We start from the raw sequence: 19,872 nt of genomic DNA, 5'->3' as shown, positions 1-19,872 counted from the left end.
TAGTTTTACTCTCATTACATCTCTTACGTTCTGACGAACTACGGGGTCTTTTAGAGTGTTATAATCCAGGTTCTGTTGAGGTTTACTTTTGATGAGTTTCTTTATTTTGAGTTCTACCTGGCCCACTAATGGGTTGTGGTCCGATGAGACGTCTGCTCCTGGGTAGGTCTTCACCGAAGTCAAGCTGTTCTTGAACCTTTTGTTAATGAGAATAATGTCTATCTGGTTTCTGATGATATTGTTTGCTGTATCTGCAGGTGATTTCCATGTGTAAAGTTGTCTCGAGGGAAGTCTAAACCACGTGTTAGCAATAGTAAAATCTTCTTCCCAGCAAAATTGGATAAGTCGGTCTCCCCTTTCGTTTTTCTCACCTAAGCCGTGTTGTCTGACAATGTCTTCTATTCTGTTTTTACCGACTTTGGCATTGAAATCACCCATGATGATGGTGAGCTCGTTCTTCTTGGTATATTTTAGTGCTTTTTGTACAAGTGCGTAGAACTCCTCGATGTCCTCGTCTGGCTTTTCTGATGTTGGAGCGTAGATTTGAATGATGATGGTATTAACTGGCCTGCTTTTCAGCTTCATGAGAATGACTCTGTCAGAGAGGGGTAGCACGCTGATCACAGCCCCAGCAATCCTTTTGCTCAGAATTACGCCTACGCCACATACATGACACCTAGTCGATTATAAATTCGAATAAAAGAGGTAGACAAATTGTGCTTCATCAGTACGAAGTAGTCAAGTTAGATATAATAAGAGAAAATTAACTTAAGAAAGAATCACACATACAGGAGCAATGCTACGGCTCATTATTTGTAATCATTATTTTCACATTTGGGTGAAGAAGAGAACACAATTGTGAGAAAGAGAATATCACGGTTAAAAAACCTGAGAAAGTGGTTCTCCATAACAACTGATTTACTTAAACCATTAGTTAATAAAATAATTATAGCCAGAATGATCACCAATATTCGAAACGAATAGGCACCAAAATAAGAATTTTCACATGCTTCCCATTGAATTCATGTCAACTCTGAAACAAGAATATGTGCATGTACAAACAAGTATAGGAATTAAATTTCTTTGACTAAAGACATATCTGTTATATGTGGCAGTTTATTAGTGAAGTTATAAATAACATCTCCAAATCGAGAACGGTCATACTAATATGCGGATTTTCAGTGACAATAAGGACTCATTAACAATAGTTTTCGATCGATCAAGATTTCTCGTAATCTAAGTATCTGGTCAGTCGAAACCGTTCTAGTAAACTTCCGAAAAGTTTCACTTCTTGGTTGCCGTCGATCAGGGAATTGCTGATGATAAATTCTCGTTGATAGTAGCACATTTTTGTTATATTCTTCTTGCACAAAAACCATACTAATCAGTTCCTTAGTAAAAAAATTCATATTAGTAATGGTAAAAAAGCAACTGAAGCTATTAAAATAGTATAATATCAAATGTGTAAGCAAGTTTAAACTTAAAGTCATAGCTTACTATGAAAGAATATTGTGTTTTTATTAATATGTTACGCTCCAACAATCTTAACTACGTAGGTATTCTGATATGTCATACAATATTCATAAATTAAGGATGAATCTACATTAATACGTATTTTTTTTTCGAAAAATTATTTTTGATTGAAAATTTTCACGGCCAACCTAATCAACTTTTACCTAATTTTTGTTACAATTAATGTATGGCTTAAAGAATCACGAATAACCCACAAATTAAAGGATGGGGAATCCTTAAGAAATAAACAAGTACCACAAAATACTATTTTATTACAATTCTAAAATACAGAGTGTCACATTTTAAAAAACTCAACATTGTATACTAAAATTAGATATTTCGCTACATTAATAATTTTTAACAATAGCAGACTATATTAAAAAATCATTTGAACAGAAATCGATTTTTGGATGCCAAATCACAAGTCTACATGGTGTGAGTATTGCTACAAAATTAATAAAAAAACGTAATTATCTTTTAAAATTTCTCGTATAACATTACAAAAGCATATATTTTTAGAATGAAAACATCCATGCGAGGAGAATCCAAAAATGTAAAAATATATAAGGTGTTCCATTAAAAAATTCCATTGAAAAAGTTTGTGTCACCCTGTCAATACGCCGTTGAAAAAAAAAACAAATTCTTCCACTGACCAGAATTATAGATCGTTCAAAGAAAACAACTGTTAGTTTAGTTACCAAAATTCACATTTTCACCAAACTCATATTTTCGGAAAATTATCGATATAAAACTTTACTGTTAAAACAACGGAATGAATGAAAAATCGAGGGGTTCGAGCGAAAACCCGATAAATACCAAAATTATGAAATCCGGTATATTTTTATTTCTGCTGTAGTAAAAACACGTCTCCTACCACTGCTAAATATTATTATTTGATATTAACATTTTTAAGCACAATAACTAATAAAAACCAAACGAGGTAAAAACCGCTAACTCATATTTTCAAATAACACCAACCCGATATATAACTTTACTGATAAAAATACTTTGTTGTAAAGTTGTAAACATATTTATAATATGAGAATCCGGTAAAATCATTTATCTTCTTTTTCCTGTGTAAAGCTACTAATTTTATTAGAAATATTTCTAATTTAATAACCGATAATTAATTTTATCGGAGATGAAAGTTACTAAATTGTTCATTTTGACAAAATATATTCATGCGAAAATCCGATAAAGAATTTTGGACTATGATAGTTTATTAAATTTCAGCACACTTTTTTCATGCGAAAACCCAGTAAAAGATGGCGTAAATTGACAATTAAATATTACGAAAACAAAAAAAAATGGTTAGAATGGGGCTATATTTATAATGAAAAACAAACACAGAGCTTCCAAGGTACCACAGCAAATCAATTGCAGTAAATTTAAATTTAAGTGTACTGAAAAGTTGTCTGAAGACTACTGAAATTCTGTAGAAATTATTGGAGTCTAGTACTAGTAGTTTAGTCTAGAAAAATTTTTATTTTGTACAATATAACTGTTAAACTAATTAGGGCTAGACTTTTCCCTTAAACTTACTAAAGAAAGGAACGAATATTTAATAAGAAATGTTTCTTTCCACTAGCTTATCATGAATGAATTCCAGTGTGTCAAAATTTTTTTAGAAAACGCTGTGTATATTCTCAAATAATATAATAAATGCTGTAGGTAACAGTGATTCTACTGGATGATATTCTAAAGAGGACAATAGCGGAAAACGGTAACCAGTTAATAGAAGTATCAGAAGATATTGGTTTGAATTAAAAAAAAAACTCATACTCTACACCCTAAAAGGCTAAAACAAATTTCATCCCAAAAAGCAACCATAGACTTACCAACTCCGGGCAAATTGCCAAAGTTGTATAAAAGTACCTTTCCAATAAGTGAAGCAAAGAAAACCGATTTGATAAAGATGTGCTAAGAAAATCTTTTCCAGAAGAGGTGCACGCTTGAATAACAAATTTAAAAACCGGTAAGTATATCGTAGATCGAATTCCAGACGTAATAATGTGAGAAGAATCGGAAGAAGACACATTTTTTACCTTTTAATTTTCTAAAAAAAATGAAGATTAATTTATTTTTGTTGGAATAATATACAATTAACTTTTATTTTATAGTTAAAAAAATTCAAAATAAAAACCAATAAAGTCAAATGTTATACTCATTCAACGGGGTAAAACCCGATAAATATCACGTATTATTTTTTTTTGTAAAGACCTATTTATAATTTAAACTTAAAGTAAATTATTCTAACTAAACAAATATTAAATTCTCTACCATTTGGCTATAACAAATATTTGATAAAACTTCCTATGACGATTTTAAATCTTCTTCAAACTTCCTAAAATCTTTAATCGCAATTATCTCTAATCAATGGTTTTGTTAGTTATCGGATTTTCGCTCGAACCCCTCGAAATATGTATTTTAATCTGGTGTTATAATTAAAATAAGGTTTTCGTACCCGCCTCTGAATTTTTCTCTAGCATAACATCATAAAAAATCAAAATATAGCATCCGTTTAAGTTTATTATTTATTTGTCTCTAATCTAGATTGCATACGTAAATTTTTAATGGACCTATAAATTATAGCTTTCAGCTTTAATTTGCTTATCTGGATCGGTGCGTGGCCAAAACCATGACGATTGTTTGTTTCATTTGTTTTTTTTTTAGTCCAAAATATCTCTAAAATTGTATACTCTGATTAGAATATATTTAAAATTTTAATATCATCCATCAAACGTTCATACAACTTCGCCCTTAAAGATATTTAGAGATAATATGCCCTAAAACTCATATACCATTTTTCATGGTGTAAAACGTAAATCAAATAAATTATTTTCATCTACTCTATGTCATATATGTTTTTAGTTTATACACATATAAGTTTTTAGTTTGTGAAAACTTTCATTATAAATAGCAGTGCGTCAAGGATTTAAAGTGGGCGTGAAGTAACAATGTATTTTAAATGGGACTTACTTTTTCGCACTGTTTTTAACTTTCGCGTTGTCATGGTGACAATCCTTAATTTTCGCGTTGTCATGGTGATGACAATATAAGCAATGAATTACAACAAAAGTTTTGACAGTTTTGTGGTTTGAAAGTAGTTAGAATTTTTAAACGTCAAAGTTCTAAAAATTGTAGAATAGAAATGGTTTTCAGTGACGAAGAGTTGCAGCTTTTTATTGTTTATCGTAGATAAAATATTGTGTGAAACTGTGCGTGAAGTACTTTTTGCGAACTTACGCGATTTATGTCTTACACTCCGTTGTCGCTCGTGCTCTAAAAATCGCGTGCGTTCGCAAAAAGCATACTTCACGAACTGTTTCATAAATAACTATTTTATAACTAACATGAGGTGTCATATTTGCAACCTCTTGACATTTGTTGAAACATCACATATTATCCCATGTGATAAAATTTCTTTCACGAAATTATAACATGAAATATCATAATTTGCCAGATCGTGTCAGTTGAAGAAACGTCACATTTTATTCCTTTGGTAAATATCTATTTCTATCCCGCTTGCGGAAGGTAAAACTAAGGCCGCAACTACAATGGATCCGTATTTCTCCGATCCGATCCTATCCGATCCGATCCGACGTCGGTTTGAAAACAAACTCATGGCTTCAAATGGTGGTACCTACACTGGATCCGTAAATCGCCCGATATCGGGTGATTGATAGGAGAAGCTACAGCGGAGAAGCACTTCGACGTCGGTCGATATCGGATCGGATCGGAGAAAAACGCATCCAAGTAGGCACCGCCATTTAATGCTATTAATACGACGTCGGATCGGAGAAATACGGATCCGATGTAGGTGCCTCCTTATTTTGCTAAACTTTGACTAACTATAACACAATTTTTTTTTGTTTCTTTTGAGCAGTTACCTATTTAGACCGTCTCTAGACAACGTCCCCTATTTTCCATATTTATTTAGCCTACGGCTATATCACAGTTTTTGTATATAAATAAGATAACAATATATTATAAATAATAATTAATTTTTATAAACCAAAATTTAGTTGAAATTTGTTTTCTGTGTGTGTTTCTTGCATTGCGACCAGATCAACGTCGTCATCCTTTAATAGTCTGTATAGAATTTGACATTTTGCCCTACTTATACCTTCTATTATTTAATTGGCAAACTCTTACATTGGGTCCAATTTCTTTTGTAATACGTTCCTTGAAAAGTCCATTCATTGACTGTGTCATCTTTAATTATTCTAAAAAAACTGCGATATACTTCTGCCAGGAGATCTTTGGCAAAATTGTCTGGCGCTTTTTATTATTAATTATTTTATTTTCCTTAATATTTTTTGATATTCTATTTATTATTTCGATACTTTATTTTTTCGACATAATTATTGTTGAAACTTCTAGTGTTTTTGGTAAGTTACAGAAAAAAATATTGTATTGACACGGAGCAAAATGCAGATTTTAGCGCTCTCATGATTACATTCCTCCGCTGCGCATCTGGACGTAACTTTCATGTGTCGCACTAAAATCTGCTATTTTGCCCCTTTGATGCTTAAAAAATTAGCTTAAAATTTTTATTGTTTTGAGAAAATACTGGAGTTCGTTTCGGATGTAAATTGTATCTTTGGAAAATAGGAAATGGTAGTTTGTATCGAAAAATGTAGACCGGAGCATTTAGCACTAAGAACACCCGAATAAATCGATTTTTAAACCTAGAGACTTGCAACTAACTTTTTGCACAGTTTTCAGGATGATGTCAGGGAAAAGTCTACTCTAAAAATGGGTGGAAATGCATAAATGAATCTTAAAGTGCATAAAATACATACAAAAGTGCATAAACATGTCAAAATAAGCGTATTAAGAGCCAGATATTTTTAGGCCGTCCGCACATGGGTCGACGCTCGATGTAGTCGACTTGATTCCAGTCGCATAGTTCTCTCCCCGCCACTCAAATTCCTTCATTGTGGGATTGAGCTCCGTAGACGGGGCGTTTAAAATTGCAAACCTCCTCGTCTTGTACGACTCTCGTCCCTTGCGATCGGTAGCGCACCAGAAAGTTGGAGTGAGATGCACGTTTCCAGTCATGGAGCTAAGTTTATTTTATTTGTTTCCTTCGTTGTTTGTTGATTTTTGCGCTAAATTAAATTTCAGTTTTTTTAAGATCGGTGAATGCTATGTTCGTTGATTGTAGTACTAGTAGCTTTGTAGAAACATATTGTTTGTAATATAAAATTCTAAAAATATGGAACTTCTGTTTCTAGGTGTGTATTATAAAATTTGTTAAGGAAGTAGAAAAATGCCTTAAATTATATAATGCTCATTGCACACAAATTATACTAAAAATGTAACAATTCCGTAATTCCACAGATCGAAATAGTCGTTTTGGTTGATATATAAAAAATGCGTCCTTCCTGGTTGGAAGATGTGAGCAAACTGAATCGACTAGTGTGCGGAGAGCAATCGCTTTTGCCGCAGGGTTCGAGCAAGACGAGCAAGACTCGCGAACTTCGAGACATATCTTCGATCGACCCATGTGCGGACGGCCTTACCCGGGGATTTTTAGGGTCTCTGAAGACCACTACGCCATCAGAACCGACCGACAAACAGATTACTTGGAGGTTTTTGGAGTCGCTGAACATATCATCATAATCAACCCCAGGAGCACCTGGTGCTCAGTGTCACTGCTAAGGCATGTAATCTTCTAGGTTATCTAGGGTTTTGGGGTTGCTGAAAACGAATACGCCATCAGAATCGACACCCCGAGCACTTGGTGTCTAGGGACACATCATTTTCTAAAGTTTCGAGGGATTTCGAAATGTCAGATGACGTGCCTTAGCGGTGAACCTGGGCACTAGGTGCTCCGGTGGTAGGTTCTGATTGCGTATTCGTCTTGAGCGACCCCAAAAACCCCCGAGTAACAAAATCTGGCCCTTAATACGCTTATTTTGATTGGTTGTGCATTTTATGCACTTTTGCATTTCCACCCATTTTTCTATAGTATACTTTTTCCTTGATATTATCCAGAACACAATGCAAAAAGTTTCAAGTCTCTAGGTGCTGTATTTAGAAATCGATTTACTTTGTGCTATATGCCCTGCTCCAATGTAATTGATATAATTTTCTCGAATGAAATTATTTTTGAGATCACTTTTACTTTGGTCAATACGAGGTATTAAAATTGATCTTCCGACAAATTTTCATCTCTAACGAATTTTTTGTTCACAGTTTTCCCAAAGGATTCTCTGGATCAGGGCCGGTTCTAGGGTTTTGAGCGCCCCAAGCAAAACAAAATTTGGCGCCCTTTCATATTAACATACAAATTTACTGCAAATATTAGAAATAGTAAAAAAGTCAAAACATCAAAATATCATAATAAAGAAATATGTAAAAATATATTTATTCAAGAAATAGTACAATAGTTATTATAAATAACTATTTATAATTAATAATAACTATTGTACTATTTCTTGATTATATCTGTGGCTTGGTTCTAAAAGGGCCAATGTCAAATTTTTGCTTTTTTGTACAGCTTTATTTTTAATATTTAATATTGACAAAACAAAACGCAAAAAATTGACATTGGCCATTTTAACACCAAGCCAAATAATGTGGCTTAATGCTAAAAGGGCCAATATAAATTTTTTGCGTTTTGTTTTTTCAATATTAAATTCAAAAGAAAGCTGTACAAAAAATCAAAAATTTGACATTGGCCCTTTTATAGAACCAAGCCACAGACATATTATAGGTATTTTTACATATATTTTAATAACTGATTCAACATATTATATGGCATAATATAACAAGCGCATTTGAAGTTCAAGCGACGAAGGAACGAGAAAAAATAAAGATAAGTGCACATTTTCCACAAACAGACAAAAAAATGTGTATAAACGTTGTTCAATACCAAAAAAGGTGTTGATTGTGGCAGACTAAATTGATGGAGTGGCATCCACATGGCATAAAAAAAGCACGAGGATATTAGGTCTGGATCCCGCGTATGAAAAAAAGTTGATTAATAGCAAGCTGAAAATGTGTTAATAACTTAAGGGTGTCAAGTCGGACAAACTTTGATATATGGGAACACTGAAACAGGGGAAGTTTTAATTGTGGAACAGGTTAAAAATTTGGAACGGTCAAACCACGAAAACGGCACATGTATTTTGTCCGACAGAACAGACTTAAACTTTTCGAACAGAGATTAAACTCTCATGCAAAAATCAGATTGCTATTTATCACCAAATGGGCGTTTTAATGAGTGGAACATGTAGAATATGTCAAATGACAGGAATTATGACAGGTGATAAATAGCAGTCTGATTTTTGCATGAGAGTTTAATCTCTATTCGGAGAGTTTAAGTCTGTTCTGTCGGACAAAATAAATGTGCCGTTTTCGTGGTGTGACCGTTCCAAATTTTTAACTTGTTCCGCAATTAAAACTGCCCCTGTTCCAGTGTTCCCATATATCAAAGTTTATCAGACTAGACACCCTTAAGCTATTAACAAATTTTGAGCTTGCTATTAATCAACTTTTTTTTCATACGCGGGATCCAGACCTATATTCTTTGCAAACATGAGCTTGCACCCCTTTATTTTTCCGCTCATGTTAGAGCCGTTGTCATATCCTTGGCCTCTACAATCATCTAAATTCAACTGAAAATCGGTCATTAATTGTTTTATTATACGTATGATATGTAGGCCTATGACTGGATACTTAGACCTAAGGACATACGAACAATGGAAAAAACCATCGAGATTGCACGAATATTAATAAAAGCAGTGTAAGCATTCTACAAGAATAACAAAGTTGCTATCAAAATAATGGGCAAGAGAATATGCAATCCATTTAAGACGACAAATGGACTCTCCTACAGAGCTGCTCCACATCCCCTTTCCCATTAAAAATATTTCTGGAAAAATCTCTGTAATCATGGAGAGGAAAGTGTAAAGGAATGGGCATACCATTAAGAAACGAATACGTATATACCCTAAGTTTTGCTGACAACCAAATAGTGATCGCACACTATTTGGAATGGAAATAAACCTAAAGAAAACTGAATACCTAACAATGTAGAATACAGAAATAAAACAATTGGAAATAGACGAAGGTAAACGAATCAAAAGAACAGAAAAGTATAAGTATTTAGGTTTCATAATATTAAATAAAGAAACAACTGAATAGTTAGAAAGAGAAGAATATATACACCATAACAAGAAGTATCCAAGAAGTATCCAGTATAACATATGGGTGTGAAAACTGTATAAGGAAACCAAAAACAAAATAAGAACAACAGGGATGGAATTCCTAAGAAGGGGAAGAAGCTTCAGAGTAACAAAAAGAGATAGAATAAAAAATAACAAAGAGATTAAGAAAAGAATGGGAACGAACTCAGGTATAATAGACTATATAGAGCAGAAGGAATTAACCTGGTACAGACAGTCATAAGAGCAGACAAAAAAGATGGATAAACAGAATAACAGAGTGGAGCCCCATAGGAAAAAGAAAGAGAGGCAGACCACGAAGATCTTTCAGAGATGAAGTGGACGAAGTAATGGAAAAAATAAATCTGCAGGAAGGGGACTGGCAAAATAGAAAAAACTGGAGAGAACGGTTGAGTGAAGGAATACACTGAAAACTGTGTAAATCCTTAGAAATGATGCAGAGTGTTTCTATGTAAATAAGTGCTACAAACTCTAAGGAGTAATTCTACATGAAAAATGATGACAGGTTGCTCTATAAACGTATGTCTTGAGACTTTTTCTAACAAACTGACAATTTAGAATTTTATATCGATCATTTTATATCGGTCTGAATTAAAAAAGCAGTACGTCACTGAGATGTTTAAAATAAAAAATAATTTTGGAAGTTCTGGTTCAATTTATGACAAAAAATCTATCCCTTTTTTCATACGACGATGCGCCGTTTTTATGCAAAAAATAAAACACCTTAACGCTTACAAGGTATCCGAAATAGGTTTCTATACATTTATATCAAGAAGAACTTGTCATTCTTAATTGACCAGTTTGGTAGAAAAATAATTTAAACGAAGAAATACATCACTTTACAATGAAAGAATAGGTAAATTTATTTACTAAGATTGATGAGTATAATAATTTTAAAAAATCACTTCAAATGTTCAAAATTCTCGTCATTTACCTCATGATAATGTAAAATTTAATATTAGATATGCTTTCCTACCATAAATTTAATTATACATTAATTTTTTTATTACGTGGATAGCTTAAATTGTACATAATTTGATTACCATCAAAATTTCTATCAATATTCACCTAATATATTGTTTTCTTACTCTATGTTTTGTTGTATTTTTTAATTCTAAATCATTTCAATTCAAAATAAAAATAATTTGATTTACATAATTCAAAAATGTCAAAAGTTTAATCCGTTTAGTTAGTCGATCTTCGCACATAATGACACACTGTCTCCGTGGCGAAGCGTTTAATGCGAGTGAACCCCAATACAACGCCAATACCAGCCGCGCTGGTGAGTTGGTTCGAATCGCAATAGAAACTTTTATTTTTTTATTTTTTCTATACATTTTATGATTGTAAGTACCTATATTTATTATATAAATTCATTTTCAGAAAATGCGTATTTAGTTAAAAAAATTTCCGACAATTAATGTTCAGAAATCATTTGTGGCATTTTTAATGTGTTTGTGGGTGTTTCATTCTTTTATTACTTTAATTTTTGGCACTGTTTTAATAAAAATGTTTGAGAAGTAGTAAGTATAAATTAGTTTAATATTTACATAAAATATAAATAAAAAGTATATTAATTTCGTTTATAATCATATAATCATATAATCATATAATCATATAATAGAAGTATAACTTCTTACGTGCGTACAAAATTACACACACATTCTTTTTGTTTCACAAAGCACACGCGCCAGTGTTAATGCAAATTTACAGAAATACTAATAAATGAAAATATTATTTAACCAATGAGGCGTATGATGACATAAGCGCCAGTATAATATCATTGTCTATTCATGAATTTGTTGATAATTTAAAATTTGATCTTCTTGTATTTTTAAGTAGATTGTTGGCATGCGTGACAAATAACAGTTTAAAAAAAATTAATAAACTTTTTAATCTGTCTGCAGTCTGCAGTAATTTTATATGAGTGATAATAGCCATAACAATTCTTAGGTTGCATTATTTTTAATAGTGGGCTTTGGTTTTATTCCATTATTCTTTTTTTTATTTATAAATTCTGACTGTAGATAAAAATAGTTTTCTTTTAAATAATATTAGAAAATTATTCAATCAATTTCTTAGGAAAAATGTTCAAAATTAATATATAAAATCTAAAAATATTTTATTTTTATATCAGCGTCCCTAAAAATTTGGCGCCCCTCAAAATCTGGCGCCCGGGCGGTCGCCCGGCTTGCCCGCCCCTTTATTCGGCGCTGCTCTGGATTTAAGAAAAATGGATTAGAACACAAATTAGATAAAGTGGAGGTAGTAGGTAAATGCAAGTAATTTGTGACTTCTAGTAGGCGGTGACACTTAAAGAAGAACGAAAAGATAAGCATGGAAAAGGGTAAGCACGGTTTTTTATTCTTTTAATCATTGTTCAACTAGGAAATCCTAATATTTTACAATATTGTTTACAAGTAATACATTACACGGTCTGTAAAATCCAAATGGAGTAAATTCATTATTTCGTTAATGAGCATTTTTCTTAATAAATTCCGGTACAGGTCGATTTTTTTAAATGATGATTCGCGATTCAGTATACCATACTAGTGTTGGCACCCGTCTGGGCGTGATGACATAATCAATGATTTTTTAATGACAATAGGGGTCATGCGCTAGCTTAATTGAAAAGAAATTCAATTCTCTGTTCAGTAATATACATACATATTCTTCTTCTTAATGTGCCTGTCCGTTCCGGATGTTGGCGATCATCATGGCTATCTTGACTTTGTTTACCGCAGCGAGGAGCAGTTTAGTGGTAGTCGTTTTATACCACTCTCGTAAATTTTGAAGCCAGGAAATGCGTCTTCTTCCCGGTCCACTTTTACCATTTACCATTTACCTTCCCTTGAAGAATCAGTTGGAGAAGGCTGTAACGTTCTTGATTTCTCATTACATGTCCTAGATATTCTAATTTTTTTTTTTTGTTTTGATGGTTATGAGAATATCACACTCTTTCCCCATTATACACAGGACTTCCACATTATTAATTGGGTCAACCCAGGATATACGTAAGATGCGCCCATAACAACACATTTCGAAAGCTTCGAGCCGATTCATCGATCCAACAGTTTGTGTCCACGCTTCCATTCCGTAGAGCAGAACTGTGAATATATAGTTAAAAGACGGTATTTTGTTTTTAATGATATGTCTCGACTGTTGAAAATGGGTCTCATTCTAACGTATCCTACTTTCGATTTTATTATTCGCTGTTTAATTTCTGTTGAGTGGTCCCATTAGCTATTTAAATTCGTGCCCAGATATGTACTCTATCGTACATATATTGCTCAAGTCTTTCGATATTCTGTTGGTTGATATACAGGGTGTCCCATAAGTAGGGGAACGGTCGAATATTTCACGAACTAAACATCGGATCGAAAAACTGAAAAATACGTGTTCAATCATTTTCAAAAATCTATCCAATGACACCAAACACCAACCCCCACTACAACCCCTGGGGGTGGGGTGGGGGATAACTTTAAAATCTTAAATGGAAACCCCAGTCTTTCTTGCATATTTTAATTCGTTACGTAAAAGTAAGTAACTTTTATTCAAGACATTTTTTCGAACTGTGGATAGATGGCGCTATAATTGGGAAAAACGATTTATCTTGATACCATAAGTAAATTATAGAAACGGTCTATTATCTCACGAAATGCACTTCCCAATAAGAAACTAAAAAACATATTTTTAATCTTTTTCGAAAACCTTTCGAATAACACCAAACGTGGCCCTCCAACCCACCCCCTGGATGTGGGGTGGGGTGGCGGGTAACTTTAAAATCTTAAATAGCAACCCCCACTTTCTATTACAGATTCGGATCCGTCATGAAAAATTAAGCATCATTTATTCAAAACATTTTTTAGAATTGTTAATAGATGGCGCTTTAATTGGAAAAATACGATTTATTAGCGTGATCTATCAAAAATTTAAAACAATGTTTCGAATAAATGTTGCTTAATTTTTTATAACGAATCCGAATCTGCAATAAAAAGTGGGGGTTTTTAAGATTTTAAAGCTATTTAAGATTTTAAAGTTACCCCCCACCCCACCTCCAGGGGGTGGGTTAGAGGGTCATGTTTGGTGTTATTCGATAGGTTTTCGAAAAAAGATTAAAAATCTTTTTTTTTTTGGTGTCTCATTTGGAAGTGTATTTCGTGAGATATTAGACCGTTTCTATAATTTACCTCTGGTATCAGCATAAATAGTTTTTCCCAATTATAGCGCCATCTATCGACAGTTCAAAAATATGTCTTGAATAAAAGTTGCCTACTTTTACGTAACTAACCAAATTTGCAAGAAAACTGGGGGTTTACATTTGAGATTTTAAAGTTACCCCCCACCCCACCTCCAGGCGGTGTAGTGGGGATTGGTGTTTGGTGTCATTGGATTGATTTTTGAAAATGATTGAACACGTATTTTTCAGTTTTTCGATCCGATGTTTAGTTCGCGAAATATTCGACCGTTCCGCTACTTTTGGGACACCCTATATAAACTGTGGGTATGATATATAATGTTGTTAATATAAACATTAACACAATTATTTATAGTCTCTAAAAAAAATTTAAATTAAATTAATTGACACAAAAACAAGAATGTGCCTAATTTATTTATTTCAAATCACATTTTACTGCTGTCAGCAAACAGATGAATGTTTATTTGACAAATGAACATTGCCTTTCGTTTAAATTAAATGTTCAAACTGCCAAGAGGCAGGTGGTTGGCAGCTTGAATATTGAATTGAAGCGAAAATTGATGTTTATTTTTCAAATAAACATTTTATTTATATTTTCTGACAGCAGTGAAATGTATTGTGAATTAAATAAATCACGTACATTATTCTGTTTGTGTCAATTTATTTAATTAAAAAATGCAATGAAAGACTGGTAAATGCAATCTAAAAGGAAAAGCTGTAAGAGACCGGAAGAACATTAGTTATTTTGTAGAAGAAAATTCTTGCTCTTACAAACGGAAGCAGCTAAATTACAGACAGAAATGAATTAGTCCAACATGATTAGATTCTACAGCGAACTATACAAAATCGTTCAAGAAGTAGAATCGGCAATCACAAAAATGAAACCGGTTAAGCAGCTAGAATAGATCGCATAACAGTAGTAAAATCCTGGAAAATTTTAGAAGGTATATTTACGAAGAGCCTTAGATCAATATGCATATAAGATATTTTTTTGAATTATGAAGAAATGGCGATAAAATAATCATCATCATCATCTTGGTGCTACAGCCCTTAGGGGGCCTCGACCTCCTCAAGCTTTCTACGCCATTCTGTTCTGTCCCTTGCTTGCATTTTCCAGTTGCCGACTCCGATCTTCTCGGCACCTTGTGTTACCCGGTCCATCCACCTCAGCTTTGGTCTACCCCGTCTTCTCATTCCCACGGGTTGTGCTGTTAGAATCATTTTTATCATGTTCGATTCAGGGGTCCGTGCTACAAGCCCTGCGCACGTCAGGAGGTTTCGCTTAATTATAGTGGTAATATTTTTTGCACCAAATATATGCTTGTAGATATTCTGCAGTTCAAAGGTATATCTACGCCTCCATATTCCGTTCTCCAGACCGCTCCGAATTTCTTGCGTAGCACCTTTCTTTCAAAAATCGATAGAGCGGATTCATTTGTTTTAGTTAGCGTCTATGCCTCTGATTCATATATGTGAGAACGGGGACTATCAATGTTCTATACAGCCTTATACGAGTTTTTTGAGACAGACGTTTGTTAGCTAAGTACTTTGATAGACCATGATAACACCTGTTTGCAATTATTATTAGCTTTTTATTTCCCCTGATGTGTTATTATTGGGGTAAACCGATGTCCCTAGATATATGAACTCTTCGACCACTTGGAAGTTTTGGTCAATAATGATTAGATCTTCGTCAACATTTCCAGCTCTTGTTTTGTGTTAGTCGCCATGAATTTGGTTTTATTTTGATTTATATCTAACCCATTCGTTCTGCTGCTGTTACTAGCTCGGTTAGGATTTCCGCAGTTCTCGCTCTGATTCTTGTTATATTGTCTATGTCGTCTGCATATTTATGCTAGAATATGGACTGATCTATTAAATATTGTTCCCCTGCAATCTAAATTAGCGTTTCGTAGGATTTTTTCTAAGGCTACATTAAAAAGTTGACACGCCACCGCATCTCCCTGCTTAAACCCCCTATGTATATCAAGTGGGCTTGACGAGTCGTTTTGAATTTTTACTGCTGATAGCATCTTCGCCATTGTCACTTTTATCATGCATATGAGTTTTTTGGAATTCCTTACTCATTCGTAGCGTTGTAAAGGCTTGGTCTTAAGACACTGTCATATGCCGCTATAAAATCGACAAAAATATGGTGCATATCTGTGTTAAAACTCTTGCGCTTTTTCGAGAATCTGTCGTAGTGTAAATATCTGGTTAATGTTTGAACGTCTACGTCTGAATCCTGCCTGATATTCTCCTAGAAACGTTTCGGTATAAGGCTTCAATCTCTCGTGGAAAATGTTTAACAATATCTTGTATGCTATATTTAGGAGAGTTATTCCGCGGTAATTATTGCATTCCAGTTGGTTTCCCTTTTTGTGTAACGGGTATATTAAGCCTAACCTCCATTCTTCAGGCATTTGCTCCTTAGACCAAATTTTCCAAACAATTTCTCGCATCACCTTGGTGATCTGGTCTCTACCGTGCTTAAATAGCTCTGGTGGGATGCCATCGCTGCCTGTGGATTTGTGGTTCCTTAGTTTTTCTACAGATATTTTCACTTCTTGTACAGAGGGGGGTTCCACCAGTTCCTCATTTCGGTATTCCATCTCTATCTTCTTAGTAGGTTTCCCTTCCAGCAACTCTTAAAAGTGCCTTACCCATCTTAAGAGGATATCCTCTTTGTTGGTAAGTAAGTTACCTTCCTTATTATTACAATACTTGATTTTGGGTTTGAATTTTTTTCTAATAATATTTATTTAATGATAGCACTTTCTTGTTTCTCCGTGACTCATATGGTTTTCGAGCCGTTCTAATATGTCATTTTCCGAGTCTCGTTTCTTTTTTCAGTGTATGTGGTTTTCCTCTCTCCTTTTTGGTAAATATCTATTGTTGTCCTACTTTTCCATTGTTGCATAGTCCTAAATGCCTCGTTCTTTTCATCTGTTATTTTTTTGCAGTCTTGGTCGAAACAGTCATTTCTTTCTTGGGTTAGGAATATTCCCAATTTGCTTTCGGCTGCTAATTTCAGAGCCTTCTCGCAGTTCTTCCAGATTTCCGTGCTTGACTGGTCGAGTGCCCAGGTGTATTCTAGGATTTCTTTTATATATGTTACCTGAACGGTTTCTCTATGTTTTCATTTTTTAGCATATGTAAATTATATTTTACTTGTCAATATTTGCGCCTCTATAACTTCTGACGTCCATTAGTTTTGTAAAGTGCCTTCTGTCAATTATACAATTGTACATGGTCAATTTGATTTGTGGTGTTTCCATTTGGTGGTATCCAAGTTGCTTTATGAATATTCTTTTGATTCAAACATGTACATACTTCTCACAATTAAATCTTTGGAAGCTGCCATACTAATAAGTCTTAAGCCATTGTCATGTCATTAGTAACGTCTTGAAGGCTGTGCAATATAATCTTGGTAGCATATCTCTTTTCCTATCTGGGCGTTCATGTCCCCAATGATTATTTTAATATCGTTTTTGGGACAGTTATCATATGCTCTTTCAAGGTCTTCGTAGAATTGATCTTTAATTTCTTCGTCTTTTTCCTCGGTTGGCGCGTGCGCGTTGATCAGGCATATGTTGAAAAAATTTCCTTTTATTCGAAGGATGCTTAACCGATAATTTATGGCTTTAAAACCAATAATAAAATTTTTGATTATATTTGATACTAGGAACGCCGCTCCGAACTCCTCTCTGTTCGGGTTGCACCTGTAATAGATATCATGTTCTTTTTTCTGCATAATGCCGGTTCCTGTCCATCTCATCTCTTGAATGGCTGCCATGTCTATTTAATATTTTAGGAGTTGATCTTGGAGCAGCTTTAGTACCGCTGTCCTATACAGCGTTCTTATATTCCAATTACTGATCTTTAAATCATTGTCCTTAGTTAGGTGCCTGGGTCGGTCGTCGTCTTGAATTTAGTCCGGCTTTTCTCCCAAAACTCCCTTTTCGGAGGACCATTTCTCCCTTCCTCGTCAGCCCTGACCCCACCTTCCACTGGGGTTGGTTACCCAGTCTCCAGTAGGGTGCTCAGGTTTAACGGAGTTCACCTGTGTTATCCGGATCACACTTCTCGGAGACGTCGATAAGAATTGAGTAGGAGAGGCTAGAGGTATTATCTGGAAGCAACACTACCCCATTGTAACCCCAGCCGCTATAATAAAGGCTAAGAATAAAAATATTTTTGGGAATGGAAAATTGAATTAAAAATGGAAAGTCCCCAATAAAATCTAAAACTGAACTTAACTTTTTTTGGTTTTAGGACCTAATCTTCACAACCTAATAGGTCCCCATATCGCTCGAGCAACTGCTAATTTAGCATCCTTGCCTCCCCTACTATGAGTAATAAGATTTTTATTAAACGCATTAAAACTTTAAAAAATTATAATTATTGAAAAAAGTTGAATTTCTACCAAGTAGCAGTTTTATTTATCTAGCAAATAAAGAACAAGTTAATGTACGCCAATCCGGATTTTATCGATCATCATACTCTCCTTAATAAATCTAACTTTAACCAATACGACGCAGTGGGGTTTATGCATTTGAGCTCTCATTTAACTCCTATTAAAGGGTTAGAGACTGCAAACTCTGATTAAATACCGCAAAGCTCTAAGTCCTAGCCATAAAACAAATAGTTTCCTTATCCATGTACCCATATTACCGTCTGATCCTGAAATGGCGATAACATTTAGATTATATCTGTACTAAATTTGAACCGGACTTCCATTAATCGACCACTGCACGTGGTTGGTGTATCTTACCTTAGAATTAATTAGTTAAAGGTGAAGAGTTAGAGCTATTCAAGCAAAGAATCAATCACAGATAAATTACTTACCAGTACTTTACCTGTGATTTTCAGTTTCAGGGAAATAATGCAAAAATATACCATGTTCAGGACACTTGACCAGCCAGGTTGAGAATGGGTTTTTTGGGTATTATACAGGGTGTCCCGAAAAGATTGGTCATAAATTATACCACAGATTCTGGGGTCAAAAATAAGTTGATTGAACCTTACTTACCTATATAAAATAGTGCACACAAAAAAAGTTACAGCCCTTTAAAGTTACAAAATGAAAATAGATTTTTTTTCATATATCGAAAACTCTCAGAGATTTTTTATTGAAAATGGACATGTGACATTTTTATGGCAGCAACATCTTAAAAAAAAATTTAAGTAAAATTTGTGCACCCCATAAAATTTTTATGGGAGTTTTGTTCCCTTAAACCTCCCCAAACTTTTGTGTACGTTTCAATTAAATTATTATTGTGGCACCATTAGTTAAACACATTATTTTTAAAACTTTTTTGCCTCTTTGTACTTCTTCGATAAGCCAGTGTTTATCGAGATATTTTGAATATTTGTACAATCCACCACATATTTGTATATGGTTAAGTACGATTATAGAGACCTGTTAATAATCTGAAAATTTATTTATAATTTACATTTTAGGTATATTTTGAAAAAGAAGCTACATCTCGATAAAAGGTGACTTATGAAAACAATACTAAGAGGCAAAAGTTTTAAAAACACTGTGTTTAACTAATGGTACCACAATAATAGTTTAATTGGAACGTACACAAATATTTGGGGGGTTTAAAGGAACAAAACCCCCATAAAATTTTTACGTAAATATATTGAAAGAGAAGCCGCATCTCAATAAAAACTGGTTTATCGAAAAAATACTAAGAGGCAAAAAAGTTTTATAAACGTTGTGTTTAACTAATGGTACCACAATAATGAATTAATTGGAACGTACACAAAAGTTTGGGGGGGTTTAAGGGAACAAAATCCCCATAAATTTTTATGGAGTGGACAAATTTCACTATAATTTTGTTTTAAGGTTTTCCTGCCATAAGAATGATACGTGTCCATTTTCAATAAAAAATCTCTAATAGTTTTCGATATATTGAAAAAAACCGATTTTCATTTTGTAACTTCAAAGGGCTGTAA

This window comes from Diabrotica virgifera, chromosome 2 (assembly GCF_917563875.1).
Source record: "Diabrotica virgifera virgifera chromosome 2, PGI_DIABVI_V3a".
NCBI lineage: Eukaryota > Metazoa > Arthropoda > Insecta > Coleoptera > Chrysomelidae > Diabrotica > Diabrotica virgifera.
This window is presented reverse-complemented; position numbering follows the sequence as displayed.